Below are 15769 nucleotides of genomic sequence, written 5' to 3' on the forward strand. Positions count from 1 at the left end.
CAATTGTACCTGAAGTATCTTTCTACAATCAATTATTGAGAGTTGGATATTATATCGTTTTAATCTCTTTTAACCTAGAAACGCCACTGCTCTTCCCTTGTATTTTACTCCATGAACTTGTAGGGAGAAAATCAGTTTTCTTTATGGATTTATCTAATTCATCCTGGTAGTGCCTCTTACATATCCCTCTATCCCCTACATTTCTTATAAAGAGACTTAGCTGAATTCAGATTTAAAAATTAGGCAAGAATACTTTACAGATGAAGCTGTGTATTATATATTGGATCACATCAGTGTATAGGTGTGTCTTATTTATCTTTCTATTAGTTTGGATAAAGTTAACTTGGGGTTCAGGTGATTATACTCTAATTCCTCCATTACAAATCTTTATATTACTCCAGATGACACTTTGGACACTGTAAATATTCAATTCCTAAACACTTTTTAAAAATATAATGGTTTTAGCTTGAGGAAATTATTTAGTAAGAAAAGTGGTGAATTTTAAAATTTTCTTTCACTGTATATTAGATGGGGTTATTTTGTAAAGAAGAGTTTTTCCTTATCACTTACAGTTACTTGGTTACCTTGAAATATAGGTCCTACTATAAAGGACAGTAAAAAATACTTAAATAACCAACTCTCAGATTAAAGACTTGGTACAAGAGCTACTTCCAAAACAAATGCAGAACGCTCTGGCCTACTTATTTATTTCAAATAACCTAAAATATACAATGAATAATAATGATCGAGTGATTTTTTTATTTTTATTTTTTTGCGGTACGTGGGCCTCTCACTGTTGTGGCCTCTCCCGTTGCGGAGCACAGGCTCTGGACGCGCAGACTCAGTGGTCATGGCTCACGGGCCCAGCCGCTCCGCAGCATGTGGGATCTTCCCAGACCGGGGCATGAACTCGTGTCCCCTGCATCGGCAGGCGGACTCTCAACCACTGCACCACCAGGGAAGCCCGATTGAATCATTTTTAATCATCAGGATCTGAACTTTGTACAAAAAAGAAGGGTAAGCAGAGGTTTCCAACCTTACCCAGACTTCCTACAAAGATGGTAATATTTCCATTTCCCCAGAAACTTAGAGGAATTTCTGTGTAAAAATAAAATAATTCAATTAAAAAAGACAAGAACAATGAGAAATTGCCATCCTGATAGGAAATAGCATGTCCTAGGAGAAAATAGACAGCAGCCATTTTTAGGACCCTCCAGTGTCCTAAAATCAGCCTGGGGAAGCTCTCATTAGAATTGAACTGAAAAAGAAAATAATGTGATTAGGATAATACTGATTGTATTTATTGCAACACATATATTGTATGAAACTACATAAGGTACTGAAGAATTTATGAGTAAAATATGATGCTTGGGATTTTCTTCTTAGAAATAATTCAGTAGTGGGAGGGTATAATGTTTGAGGTGACACAAAATTGTACTTGTATTGGTATTGGTGAGGTGAAGTAGGCAGTACATGAGGTTTTGTTACACCACTCTCTTTACTTTTTTGTATTTATCTTTCTTCATGAAGAAATTTAGAAATTCATAATGATTAATAAAAAATGAAAAACTGCATAAAGTATATATGTCACTTTTGGAGGTAGCTATTTATTGTGGATCTGACTTTTGACAGATTCTATTACTTAAATATTTCAAAACAATGGTTTATTTCTATATGAAATCATTAAAATGTTTGTCAAAGCATTACAATTTCTATCAGTATTTTTCGCTCCTCTTTGATAGATACAGATGAAATAATCTCTTTCAGTAATTTAATGGAGTGAATTATACCATCTGAAAACCTGGAAGTGGTGAATCTACATAGGAAAATCAGTAACACTTGACAATATGAATTGATTGTTCCTTTTAATAATTTTGAAAGGAGTATCTCATGAGAATTTTGAAACATGAGATCAAGGGGTAGACAGAAATGTGACATCAAAGATGTATATGAAGACCCACTGTTGGTGAGTTGACATCCAGGTTGTAGTCCAAGCTCTGTTATAAGAGCACAATTATTTAATGGCCTTGTTCTTTCAGATGTAAAATAGAATTCTGAATAGAGGAGATCTCCATTTCTACAGGTGATGGTTGGGTTAAGAGGTGTGAGTCAGTGTGAAGCACACTTCACTAACAAAAGAATAATAAAAAAATCCTGCATTCACTCTTTCTTGTTAAATATAGTTTAGCAAACAGCTAAACTATATTTTTAAACATAAAATGGTAAATAACAAAGGTAAATTTTTAGAGAAATAATGTTAAAGCATAACACAAATGACCTGTTAGCTTGACTTCATCTTTTATATTAACATATGTTTTCTTTAATTTTTAAAAATTAATTCAGTATCTCTAATAGTTTATTCCATGGAATCACAGCTCCATTAGAGTCCCTGGAAAAACACAGAGATAGGATCCTTTGGTAAAATCAGTTTGGGAAACATATGGCTTCTTTTGAAAACTTACAAAGCATGTTTACATTTGTGAGAAGACTTCAGGAAAGACTTGGTTAAGCTTCATTTAATCCAGAATTTCCCAAGCAAATCTGACTACAGAGCTGTTTGTAGGTATGCAATGCCACTGTGGAAGTAGTGCTGCTTCTTTTTCTTTTTAACAAGACAAATGTATTATACAATTACTCTATGACATACACTGTGCTAGGCCCAGGAACCACAAAGGTGAAGTTCTGGGGGTAAATCAGTCTTATATCTCTTCTCTTATGGCTCTCTATCCTTATGTTATTGTTTTCCTACCTGTGGGAGAAAATACATAACAGGGATTTCTAAATTGTTTGGGTATATTTGTCAAAATGCACATGCATACTCCACTTACCTCCAATATTCTTCTTCCCAATATGTGAATAGTTTTCAAGGAGAAAAAGAAATGTGCATTAAAATAATACCTACTTTGATTCTAAAACTGATTATCCCATTTTATAACTACTGCCCTAGTTGCCAGAACCCCTGCAAATGAACCATGATACCAGTATTCTATATGCTAAATCAGCTTTTCCATATCTTTTTCTCCCACTTGTCTTGCTTTTACAAACATCAGCAAGCATAGCCCTTTGTTTTAATCCCCCTCTGATAGTGATAATGGGTGGTCATGAGTTTTAATAAGATAGAAGAATCCTCCTAATAGTCAGCTATTAAATCACAATGCCAGTAAACCTATTATAAAACACTTTACTAAGAAATATGGATGCCTTCTCTTTGTACAAAGCATAATAGAGAATGTAAAGAAGCTTAAGTCTGGGAGCCACCACCTGAAAGGCTTGAGATGTTTACTTATGGACAGTTAGATAAGAGTGAAAGACGTCCATTCAGTCAACTACAAATAGAAACTGAGAATGCAGCAAGAGTCACTGAGCAGGAGTTCTCTCTGGACAATCACCTTCAACTTTCATGCAATTAGAAGGGCTTCCAAAATGAGAGTACAAGATAAATAAAGTCACATAGGATAGAAAGAAAGAGGCACATTTAGAACAAAGTTATATTTACAATATATCTGACTATATCAGAACATTAAAGTGGGAAAATTTGGCAAGATATTTTAGGATTGGATTATAAAGGGGGAGGTCAATAGTGTCACAAGCAGAATGAAGATTAAGTCAGAAAAAGAGAGATTGCTTCAAGATGGCAGAGTAGAAGGACATGTTCTCACTCCCTCTTGCGAGAGCACCGGAATCACAGTTAATGCTGAACAATCATCAACAGGAAGATACTGGAACTCACCAAAAAAGATACCCCATATCCAAAGACAAATAAGAAGCTATAATGAGACAGTAGGAGGGGTGCAATCACGATAAAATCAAATCCCCAAAACTGCTGGGTGGGTGACTCACAAACTAGAGAATACTTATACCACAGAAGTCCACCCACTGTTGTGAAGGTTCTGAGCCCCACATCAGGGGGGGTCCGGCAATGGAAGGAGGAATGCCTAGAGAATCAGACGTTGAAGGCTAGTGGGATTTGATTGCAGGAGTTCCACAGGACGGGGGGAAACAGAGACTCCACTCTTGGAGGGCACAGACACAGTAATGTGTGCATTGGGACCGAGGGGAAGGAGCAGTGACCCCACAGGAGACTGAACCAGACCTATCTGCTAATGTTGGAGGGTCTCCTGCAGAGGCAGAGGGTGGCTGTGGCTCACCACGTGGACAAGAACACTGGCAGCAGAAGCTCTGGGAAGTACTCCTTGGTGTGAGCCCTCACAGAGTCTGCCATTAGCCCCACCAAATAGCCAGGTAGGCTCCAGTGCTGGGATGCCTCAGGCCAAACAACCAACAGGGAAGGAACTCAGCCCCACCCATCAGCAGGTAAGCAGATTAAAGTTTTACTGAGCTCTGCCCACCAGAGCAACACCCAGCTCTACCCACCATCAGTCCCTCCCATCAGGAAGCTTGCACAAGCCTCTTAGATAGCCTTATCCACCAGAGGGCAGGCAGCAGAAGCAAGAAGAACTACAATCCTGCAGCCTGTGGAATGAAAACCACATTCACAGAAAGATAGACAAAATGAAAAGGCAGAGGACTATGTACCAGATGAAGAAACAAGATAAAACCCTAGAAAAACAACTAAATGAAGTGGAGATAGGCAACCTTCCAGAAAAATAATTCAGAATGATGATAGTGAAGATGATCGAGGACCTCAGAAAAAGAATGGAGGCAAAGATCCAGAATATGCAACATATGTTTAACAAAGACCTAAAAAAATTAAAAAACAAACACCTAGAATAATTAAAGAAGAAACAAACAGAGATGAACAATACAATGACTGAAATGAAAAATACACTAGAAGGAATCAATCTCAGAATAACTGAGGCAGAAGAACGGATAAGTGACCTGGAAGACAGAATGGTGGAATTCACTGCTGTGTAACAGAATAAAGAAAAACGAATGAAAAGAAATGAAGACAGCCTAAGAGACCTCTGGGACAACATTAAATTCACCAACATTCACATGACAGGGGAAGGAGAGAGAGAGAAAGGACCCGAGAAAATATTTGAAGAGATTATAGTCAAAAATTCCCTAACATGGGAAAGGAAATAGCCACCGAAGTCCAGGAATCACAGAGAGTACCAGGCAGGATAAACCCAAGGAGAAACACACCGAGACACATAAGAATCAAACTGACAAAAATTAAAGACAAAGAAAAATTATTGAAAACAACAAGGGAAAAATGACAAATAACATACAAGGGAATTCCCATAAGGTTAACAACTGATTTCTCACCAGAAACGCTACAAGCCAGAAAGGAGTGGCACAATATACTTAAAGTGATGAAAGGGAAGAACCTACAACCAAGATTACTGTACCTGGCAAGGATCTCATTCAGATTCGATGGAGAAATCAAAAGCTTTACAGATAAGCAAAAGCTAAGAGAATTCAGCACCACCAAACCAGCTCTACAGCAAATGCTAAAGGAACTTCTCTAAGTGGGAAACACAAGAGAAGAAAAGGACCTACAAAAACAAGCCAATAACAATTAAGAAAATGGTAATAGGAACATACAGATCGATAATTACCTTAAACAAAAATGGATTAAATGCTCCAACCAAAAGACACAGGTTCACTGAATGGATACAAAAACAAGAGCCATATGTATGCTGTCTACAAGAGATCCACTTCAGACCTAGGGATACATACAGACTGAAAGTGACGGGATGGAAAAAGATATTCCATGCAAATGGAAATCAAAAGAAACCTGGAGGAGCAATTCTCATATCAGAAAAAGTAGACTTTAAAATAAAGAATGTTACAAGACACAGGGAAGGACACTACATAATGATCAAGGGATCAATCCAAGAAGAAGATATAACAATTATAAATATATATGCACCCAACAGAGGAGCACGTCAATACATAAGGCAACTGCTAACAGCTATAAAAGAGGAAATCAACAGTAACACAATAATAGTGGGGGACTTTAACACCTCACTTACACCAATGGACAGATCATCCAGACAGAAAATTAATAAGGAAACACAAGCTTTAAATGACACAACAGGCCAGATAGATTTAACTGATATTTATTGGACATACCATCCAAAACCCGCAGATTACACTTTCTTCTCAAGTGCACATGGAACATTCTACAGAATAGATTACATCTTAGGTCACAAATCAAGCCTCAGTAAACTTAAGAAAATTGAAATCGTATCAAGCATCTTTTCCGACCACAAGGCTATGAGATTAGAAATCAATTACAGGGAAAAATCGTAAAAAGCACAAACACATGGAGACTAAACAATATGTTACTAAACAACCAAGATATCAAAGAGGAAATAAGAAAATACCAGAGACAAATGACAGCAAAAACACGATGATCCAAACCTTATGGGATGCAGCAAAAGCAGTTCTAAGAAGGAAGTTTATAGCAATAAAATCCTACCTCAAGAAACAAGAAAAATCTCAAATAAACAATCTAAACTTACACCTAAAGGAACTAGAGAAAGAAGGGAAAACAAAACCCAAAGTTAAGAGAAGGAAAGAAATCATAAAGATCAAAGCAGAAATAAATGAAATAGAAACAAAATAATAGCAAATATCAATAAAACTAAAAGCTGGTTCTTTGCAAAGATAAACAAAATTGATAAACCTTTAGCCAGACTCATCAAGAAAAAGAGGGAGAAGACTCAAATCAATAAAATTACAAATGAAAAAGGAGAAGATACAATGGACACTGCAGAAATACAAGGCATCATAAGAGAATACTACAAGCAACTCTATGCCAATAAAATGGACAACATGGAAGAAATGAAGGTATAACCTTCCAAGACTGAACCAGGAAGAAATAGAAAATATGAACAGACCAATCACAAGTAACGAAATTAAAACTGTGATTAAAAATCTTCCAACAAACAAAAGTCCAGGACCAAATGGCTTCAGAGGTGAATTCTATTAAACATTTAGAGAAGAGCTAACACACATCCTTCTCAAACTCTTCCAGAAAATTTCAGAGGAAGGAGCACTGCCAAACTCATTCTATGAGGCCACCATCACCCTGATACCAAAACCAGACAGAGATACTACAAAAAAAGAAAATTACAGACCAGTATCACTGATGAATAAAGATGCAAAAATCCTCATCAAATACTAGCATCAGAATCCAACAACACATTAAAAGGATCATACACCATGATCAAGTGGGATTGTCCCAGGGATGCGAGGATTCTTCAATATATGCATATCAATCAATGTGATACACCATATTGAAGAATAAAAACCATATGATCATCTCAAAAGATGCAGAAAAGTTTTGACAAAATTCAACATACATTTATGATAAAAACTCTCCAGAAAGTGGGCATAGAGGGAACCTACTTCAACATGATAAAGGCCATATATGTCAAACCCACAGCAAACATCATTCTCAATGGTGAAAAACTGAAAGCATTTCCTCTAAGATCAGGAACAAGACAAGGATGTCCACTCTCGCCACTATTATTCAACATAGTCTTGGAAGTCCTAGCCATGGCAATCAGAGAAGAGAAAGAAATAAAAGGAATACAAATTGGAAAAGAAGTAAAACTGTCACTGTTTGCAGATGACATGAGACTATACATAGATAATCCTAAAGATGCCACCAGGGCTTCCCTGGTGGTGCAGTGGTTAAGAATCTGCCTGCCAATGCAGGGGACATGGGTTCGTGCCCTGGTCCGGGAGGAGTCCACATGCTGTGGAGTAACTAAGCCCATTCGCCACAGCTGCTGCACCTGCATGCCACAACAACTGAAACCTGCATGCCTGGAGTCTGTTCTCCACAACAAGAGAAGCCACCGCAATGAGAAGCCTGCACACCACAACAAAGAGTGGCCCCCACTCACCATAACTAGAGAAAGTGTGCGGACAGCAATGAAAACCCAACACAGCCAAAAATATAAATAAATAAATAAATAAATAAATAAATAAATAAATAAATAAATATGCCACCAGAAAACTACTAGAGCTAATCAAATGAATTTGGTAAATTTGCAGGATACAAAATTAATGCACAGAAATCTCTTGCATTCCTATACACTAACAATGAAACATCAGAAAGAGAAATTAGGGAAACAATCCCATTAGCCATTGCAACAAAAAGAATAAAATACCTAGGAATAAGTCTACCTAAGGAGGTAAAAGACCTGTACTTAGAAAGCTATAAGACACTGATGAAAGAATTCAAAGATAACACAAACAGATGGAGAAATATACCACGTTCTTGGATTGGAAGAATCAGTATTGTGAAAATGCCTATACAACCCAAAGCAATCTACAGGTTCAATGCAATTCCTATCAAACTACCAGTGGCATTTTTTACAGAACTAGAACAAGAAGTCTTAAAATTTCCATGGAGACACAAAAGACCCCGAATAGCCAAAGTAGTGTTGAAAAAGAAAAACGGAGCTGGAAGAATCAGACTCCCTGACTTCAGACTATACTACAAAGCTACTGTAATCAAGACAATATCGTACTGGCACAAAAACAGAAATATAGATCAATGGAACAGGATAGAAAGCCCAGAGATAAGCCCATGTACCTATGGTCACCTTATTTTTGATAAAGGAGGCAAGAATATACAATGGAGAAAAGACAGCCTCTTCAATAAGTGGTGCTGGGAAAACTGGACAGCTACATGGAAAAGAATGAAATTAGAACACTCCCTAACACCATACACAAAAATAAACTCAAAATGGATTAAAGACCTAAATTTAAGACCAGATACTATAAAACTCTTAGAGGAAAACATAGGAAGAACACTCTTCAACATAAATCACAACAAGATCTTTTTGACCCACCTCCTAGAGTAATGGAAATAAAAACAAAAATAAACAAACGGGGTCTAATGAAACTTAAAAGCTTTTTCACAGCAAAGGAACCATAAACAAGACTAAAAGACAACCCTCAGAATGGGAGAAAATATTTGCAAACAAATCAATGGACAAAGGGTTAATCTCCAAAATATATAAACAACTCATGCAGCTCAATATTAAAAAAACAAACAACCCAATCAAAAAATGGGCAGAAGACCTAAATAGACATTTCTCCAAAGAAGATATACAGATTGGCAAGAAGCACATGAAAAGCTGCCCAACATCACTAATTATTAGAGAAATGCAAATCAAAACTACAATGAGGTATCACCTCACACCAGTTAGAATGGGCATCATCAGAAAATCTACAAACAACAAATGCTGGAGAGGGTGTGGAGAAAAGGGAACCCTTTTGCACTGTTGGTGGGAATGTAAATTGATACAGCCACTATGGAGAACAGTATGGAGGTTCCTTAAAAACTAAAAATAGAACTACCATAGGACCCAGCAATCCCACTACTGGACATGTACCCAGAGAAAACCATAATTCAAAAAGACACATGCACCCCAATGTTCTTTGCAGCACTATTTACAATAGCCAGGACATGGAAGCAACCTAAATGCCCATCGACAGGTGAGTAGATAAAGAGATCTGATACATATATACTGTGGAATATTACTCAGCCTTAAAAAGGAAAGAAATTGGGTCATTTGTAGAATCACAGATGGATCTGGAGGCTGTCATACGGAGTGAAGTAAGTCAGAAAGAGAAAAACAAATATGGTATATTAATGCATATATGTGGAATCTAGAAAAATGGTACAGATAAACCGGTTTCCAAGGCAGAAATAGAGACATAGATATAGAGAATAAACGTATGGAAACCAAGGGGGGAAAGTGGCCGGAGGGGCGTTGGTGGTGGGATGAGCTGGGAGATTGGGGTTGACATATATACACTAATATGTGTAAAATAGATAACTAATAAGAATCTGCTGTATAAAAAATAAATAAAATAAAATTCAAAAAATCCAAAAAATGAAAGAAAAAGAGAAACACCATTAGTTTTCCCATTTTTCTCCTTTCACTACTCTTTCCATTTTTTTTTTTTGTAGTTTAAATAAGATAGTTTATTTCTTACACAAATAATAGTCCAGAGATGGGCAGACAGTCCAGCCTGGCAAGACAGCTGAGCTTATAAACTCATATTTCCATTTATTATTGCCAGATCACTTTGCTTAAACCTGTAAAATTCCTAATGATCTCTACCTGGGAAAACAAAGATTATACAAAGCTCTAGCACCCTCATAATAGTACTTCTTATTCTGAGAAGGAACATGTATAGCCTATTTTTGATACTGTAGTTATAAAAAGATAATTTTTCTGTACTCTTATAGTGACTGTATATTTACCAAACCTATTTTTTCACTTCAGAAGTTTTCCTTTTCAGTAATTATGACATGAAACTCCAGACAGCTATCATCTGCTCATGAGTGAGCTGACTGACTGGGGTGCCACCTTTGATAGGTTATTCATAAGTAGGAGCAGACAGCAGTCCTTCAGCTCAGCTCTCTACCATTATTCTAGAAAAACCTCCAATTCACCTCCCTGTTATGACAGCAATGGCACCTTTTGGAATATATTTGTATATGACTTGGTGATGGGCTTTGAGAGGTACCTATGCATGCCCACAGCAAGATATGAGAGTTTACAAGAGAATTCCCTTTATCCTTAAATGTGGCATGTTCGAGAAAGGTTCAGTGTCAGGAAAAACCTAGAAGCATCAGTTTTGTACCTATCTTGTGGCTGGAGAAGCTAAGATCACGAGACTGTCAGCTTGTCAGTTTTAGGAGTACAAAAGAAATTTCAACTAAGAGTCAAGCTAAAAATGTCATTGTACAAGCACCCCTTAGACTTCATTTTCAAAGTGGATGTATTTTTGCCCTCTTGCCAAAATGCAATTACATGCACACTTGCACAGGCAAATACATGGGAATATTTTCGTAAGAGTAATTTACAGTAAACAACAAGTGCAATTAGAAACTGAAAAGGTTTATCCTCCACACAGTTATGTGACTAATAGAACAGAAAATGGTATTATAGAGAATTTAGAGAAGAAAGTGTTTTGCCAGCACAATCACTGCCAATCAGTGTCTTCGTGACCTCAAAGTATTTGGTTCCACCTATTCATTAACCTCAGTGGGGTCCCCAATAGTTTTTAAATCAGTGCACAGAACACCTTCAAAACACAAAGGAAAGCAGAAAAGCAGAGAAGATATATTTATAAAAATATGAAGTACATTTATATTTATAAACAGGATCTTCAGCTTCCAAGTTCAAAGATGTTCCTCCAGACAGAGTCAATGTCTATCAAGAATTCTAATGCTCTCATGTAGACAATTCTCTGTCTCAGAGTAAAATTTACCCTAAGCAATCTGTGACAAATAGTTTGCTTGTTGACTAAATATTTTCTAGAAGAAGAATCCAGAGGAAAAAAAAAAGAGCACTTGAATTCATTTCCTCTCATTGATTTTTCTGGGAAAATGGGAATGAGTAGATTTTTCAACCAACAGTCCTTCCCAATGGGCTAAAAAATTCAAATTTCATTCAGTGATAGTTATATTTGGTGTCACTCTCATCTATAATGTGGTGACAAATTGGTAACAAAAGAAAATGCTGTAACAAAACCAACTGGAAAGTCTGTAGATTCCAACAGATTCATGATGGGACAATGAAAAAAAGTGGCAAATATTAATTAATGCAAATGCAAGGAAATACACAGTATACTGTCTTTGCTTGAAGATTTAATATGCATACCTGGAGAAATTGCTAGCCTTATTACACTTATGTACATGTAAAAATATACAAATGTTATTATAAAAGGTGAACTTAATCTCTCTGCATGACTGTGATTATTAAGTTCACTTTGGTATGTAGGCATTATAGCTTCCCACTTTCTCAGTCCTAGCTTTTCCAGCTTCAGTGTTAAAAATATTGTCTAAAGACCTAAGGTAAAGATGTGGGTGGGGAATGGATCTTGTTTGTAAAGGAGGGAGAGAATCAGCCTTGTACAATATGGGTAGTTAGTGCCATTTCTCCACAGCTAAAAAACCCAAAAATAAGTCACATGAGCCTTCTGTAAGGGCTATCGCCTCTAATTCAGAGTTCTGCTTTCTCTGCAGACTCCGTATTACTTCTGAATGTAACATGCAATTTATATATGCATCTGGAAGGAAATACATTAATCACAAGAAACAATATTTGGTTTAGTAATGGCAGTTAGAAATATGATTGCTGACCTAACAACATGAGTATCTTCAATATCATCCTGAAAAAAAAAAAAAAACTATTCAGATTCTATGAGTCTTAAGTTGATTGGTAGCAAATGAAGGGTATTGAAAAATACAGGCAATTCAGAATTCATAAAAATGAATTACATTGAATCTGACAGGGAAATATATATATGTAGACATACAAAGATAAACAATGGTATAAGCTAAGCTAGACATTTAAAATATGTGTTTTCAAACAGAACTTTCTATGAAGTTTTAAAGAAGAAAGAAGACATTAGGTACTGGAGAAATGCTTTGTATTTTCATGGGATGTCAAAAACTATGACAAGAGAAAGACTTCCCAGAATTAACAGTAATGAGTGCAAATAAACCTCCAGATTCTTGATCATAAAACTTTTATATTAGTTCTAGAATAATGACAAATAAAAACATATTTATATAATGTGTGGAGCAGGAAAGAAGAGTGCATAGCAGAGAGGAAAGCTAACAAGGAAACCTAAAAAGCCTTTAGTCATAAATAAAATAGAAATATATTTGTTTGCTCTGCATTCTAAATTTTAGGACAGAAATTTGTCTGAGTGTTAATTTCAATTATTAAAATGCAATAAATAAATAAATAGAGTAATGCTCTTTCTTAGCTGGCCTTTGTTTCTTTATTCCTGTTACCTAGGATTGAATTTCCCAACACATGTGATAAAAAGTGTTGGTTTAGTGTGCATGCATCAGAATTACCTGGTAGACTTGGTAACCCACAGGTTACTGAGCCCCACCCCCAAATTGTCTGATTCAAAGGTTTCGGTGGGGCCTGAAAACTTTATTTCTAACAAGTTCCCATTTGGTGCTGATATTGCTGGTCTTTGAACCATGATTTGAAGAAAACTACTGGTATAATGGAATATGTATTAACGAATAAAAGTTTTCATTGTGCTATGAATTGGGAACATTTGGTTAGGAACCTCAGGTAGATTCGTTTCTTTTCTGCAGTATTCCTGAAAACATTTAATATAAAATGTATTTTATAAATATTGCCAAAGAAATACTGCAACAGGTGGCGTTAAACAGGCAGGGAAAACTAGTCAAGACTATTGAAATAGGGGAGAGAGACTGAACTCCTCTCTACTGAAACAAAAGTTAGGAGTTTTGAAGCTGTGAGGTGAGCTAGTGGAAATGTACTAGATGACTTTAGATGGAAGGATGGTGACTGTGATCAGGGCATCTCTATTTCCTAGTGATACCTGCCCCAGAGATAGGGAGATGGGGACTTTATCTTTCTTTATGACTACATTTCACAGGAATGGCTCCCAGATGCTTGAGAGAGACCTTCCTGGTTTGTAAAACTGGTAAGAGACTGAGGGAAGATTTACATCTCAAAGCGACAGAGAAAGAACTTACAATTGCAAGTTTTCTATAGTAATTGTTCTAAGAAAAAGGGAACTGAAGACTCATAGAATTTGACCAGTTTTTTTTTTTGTTTTTTTTTTTAGGATGATATTGAAGATAATCATGTTGTTAGGTCAGCAATCATATTTCTAACTGCCATTGTTCTAAGAAAAAGAGGACTAGATTCAGGAATAAACCTATCTAATGTGTAGTCAAGCTGAGTAAAACATTAAGGCTATATTGGTCAAAATCCAAAATGAAAGTGTAATATGTTGTTTCCAAAATAATTTGTCTTGGAACTACTCTTTTGAAGGAGCACCTTCTGGTATTATTTCTCTGAAGAATATATACGAAACTTTGTTCTATGAGAAGGCTTCTGTCCAAGGCTAAAAAGTTCTCAACAAATGCCACTTAAGCTCTTTATGCTGTTAATTGCCAAACCAAACTAAATATTCCTCTGAGTAGCAATTGCTTAAAGGAATAAATGACACAATAAAGTCTTGAAGCCCAGACATGGGAAACACATAAGGTAAAATCTGGTATTTATTTTTAGAATGATAACACATTAATTAACTTTGATGTGAATATGTTACATATATATGGCAGTAGAAATGCTTAGCATTTAGATGTATATATGCATTTTTAGCTACATATGTGCTGTCAAAAGTAAGTGCTGTGTCATATTCACATGCACAAATGCAACCTGGTCTTTATTCTTTCACATTCTTTGTCTTTCTTCCCACTGTCTTATTTAAGATACAGACAAGTAGAGGTTTTATCTTTGAAACAATTTATTTTTTAATTTAGTCACAGTGTCCAAACATTATTCTAAGTTTATGATAAAATACTAGACAATTTTTTTTTTTTTTTTTTTTGGCTGCACCATATGATATGTGGGATTTAGTTCCCTGACCAGGGATTGAACCCAGGCGCTGGCAGTGAAAGTGCCAATTCCTAACCACTGGACCACCAGGGAATTCCTGAAAAACTAGACAGCTTTTAAAAATTATATTTATCATTTCTTTCTTTCTTGACTTAAAAATATGTTTTTATTGTTTAGATTCATTGTATAAGTCAGCAGTCCCCACCTTCCACCCTCCAATCTCCTTTGCTCACTCACAGAGAGAAACACATTTCTAACTATTCTGGGTGGTATTTGCACTATATGTTTAAATTACACACTTATAATACAATGTATTTATTTTTCAGTTACACATGTTACCTACAGCCTTCCTAATCAGTAAAATGCGGGTTTAGCACTCTTATAAAGCTCCTTCCACCTTAAAGGTATTCTTCCAATGTAATCATATCAAAATCTGGGGGCAAATTGTATTATATATTTTCATTATTATGAAATACATAATAATTCATAGTATTATTCACAATTGAGATACATACCATAATAATTACATTTCCTTTCTTATGCATCTCCCCGCCTTCCACCCCAGTTTAGCTAATGCCTCATTAGGTGCTTACCTATCCATCTTTTCCCCTAAAGATACTGAAAATAAAAAGGAATCTAAAACACCTTGCTATATGATCAAACACTTCACATGATTTTTCAGGGGCTGGGTTTTCTTGGAAATAGTTTTCCCGGACCATATCATCTTCCTTCTTCAATCTCCCTATCACCTATCTGGCGCCTTTTAACTACATAAAATAATTTATGTAGTTATTTTAACCCATCATGGAAAAAAATCCTTAAAATAAAGATTCTTTTCAAAATATCTATGAGGAGAAAACCTTGAGGGGAGAGGGTTCCATTTTTGAAGCTCCATCCCAGAGAAAAAAGTTCCAGACAATAAAAATAAAATGCTCTCAAATCACTTATTCTCTCATGACCTCTGCCCAACCTAACCATCCCCTGCTGATATATACAGCTGTTTTCCTAAAACACACACACACACACACACACACCAGCAACAACAACAACAAGAAACAACAATCATTCTCTTTTTTGAGATTTAAGGATTTCTTGGGAGCAAGCTGCTTTATTATCCTACTTTTTCTCCTTTGATGTTATTTTGTAGGTTACGTTTTTCCAGCTTTTGAATATAAAAGAGAAAATTATTTAATCAAAGTGAAAACTTTTGGTGCCAATACTAATGAAACCAACACCAGAAACTGACTTCTAATTTTAATCCTCTACTATATGTCAACTGTTATGGTAGTTGTTCTTAGATACATTTTCTCCCTGTCAGACCCTCAGTAATCCTGAGAGTCACAATTGTCTTGAACTTGACAAAATATGAGTTATGCAAACAAATGCTCACACACATACAGAATATGTGTTTGAAACTTTGGAAA

Source organism: Lipotes vexillifer, unplaced genomic scaffold (genome assembly GCF_000442215.2).
Source record: "Lipotes vexillifer unplaced genomic scaffold, Lipotes_vexillifer_v1.1 scaffold127, whole genome shotgun sequence".
Classification (NCBI taxonomy): Eukaryota; Metazoa; Chordata; class Mammalia; order Artiodactyla; family Lipotidae; genus Lipotes; species Lipotes vexillifer.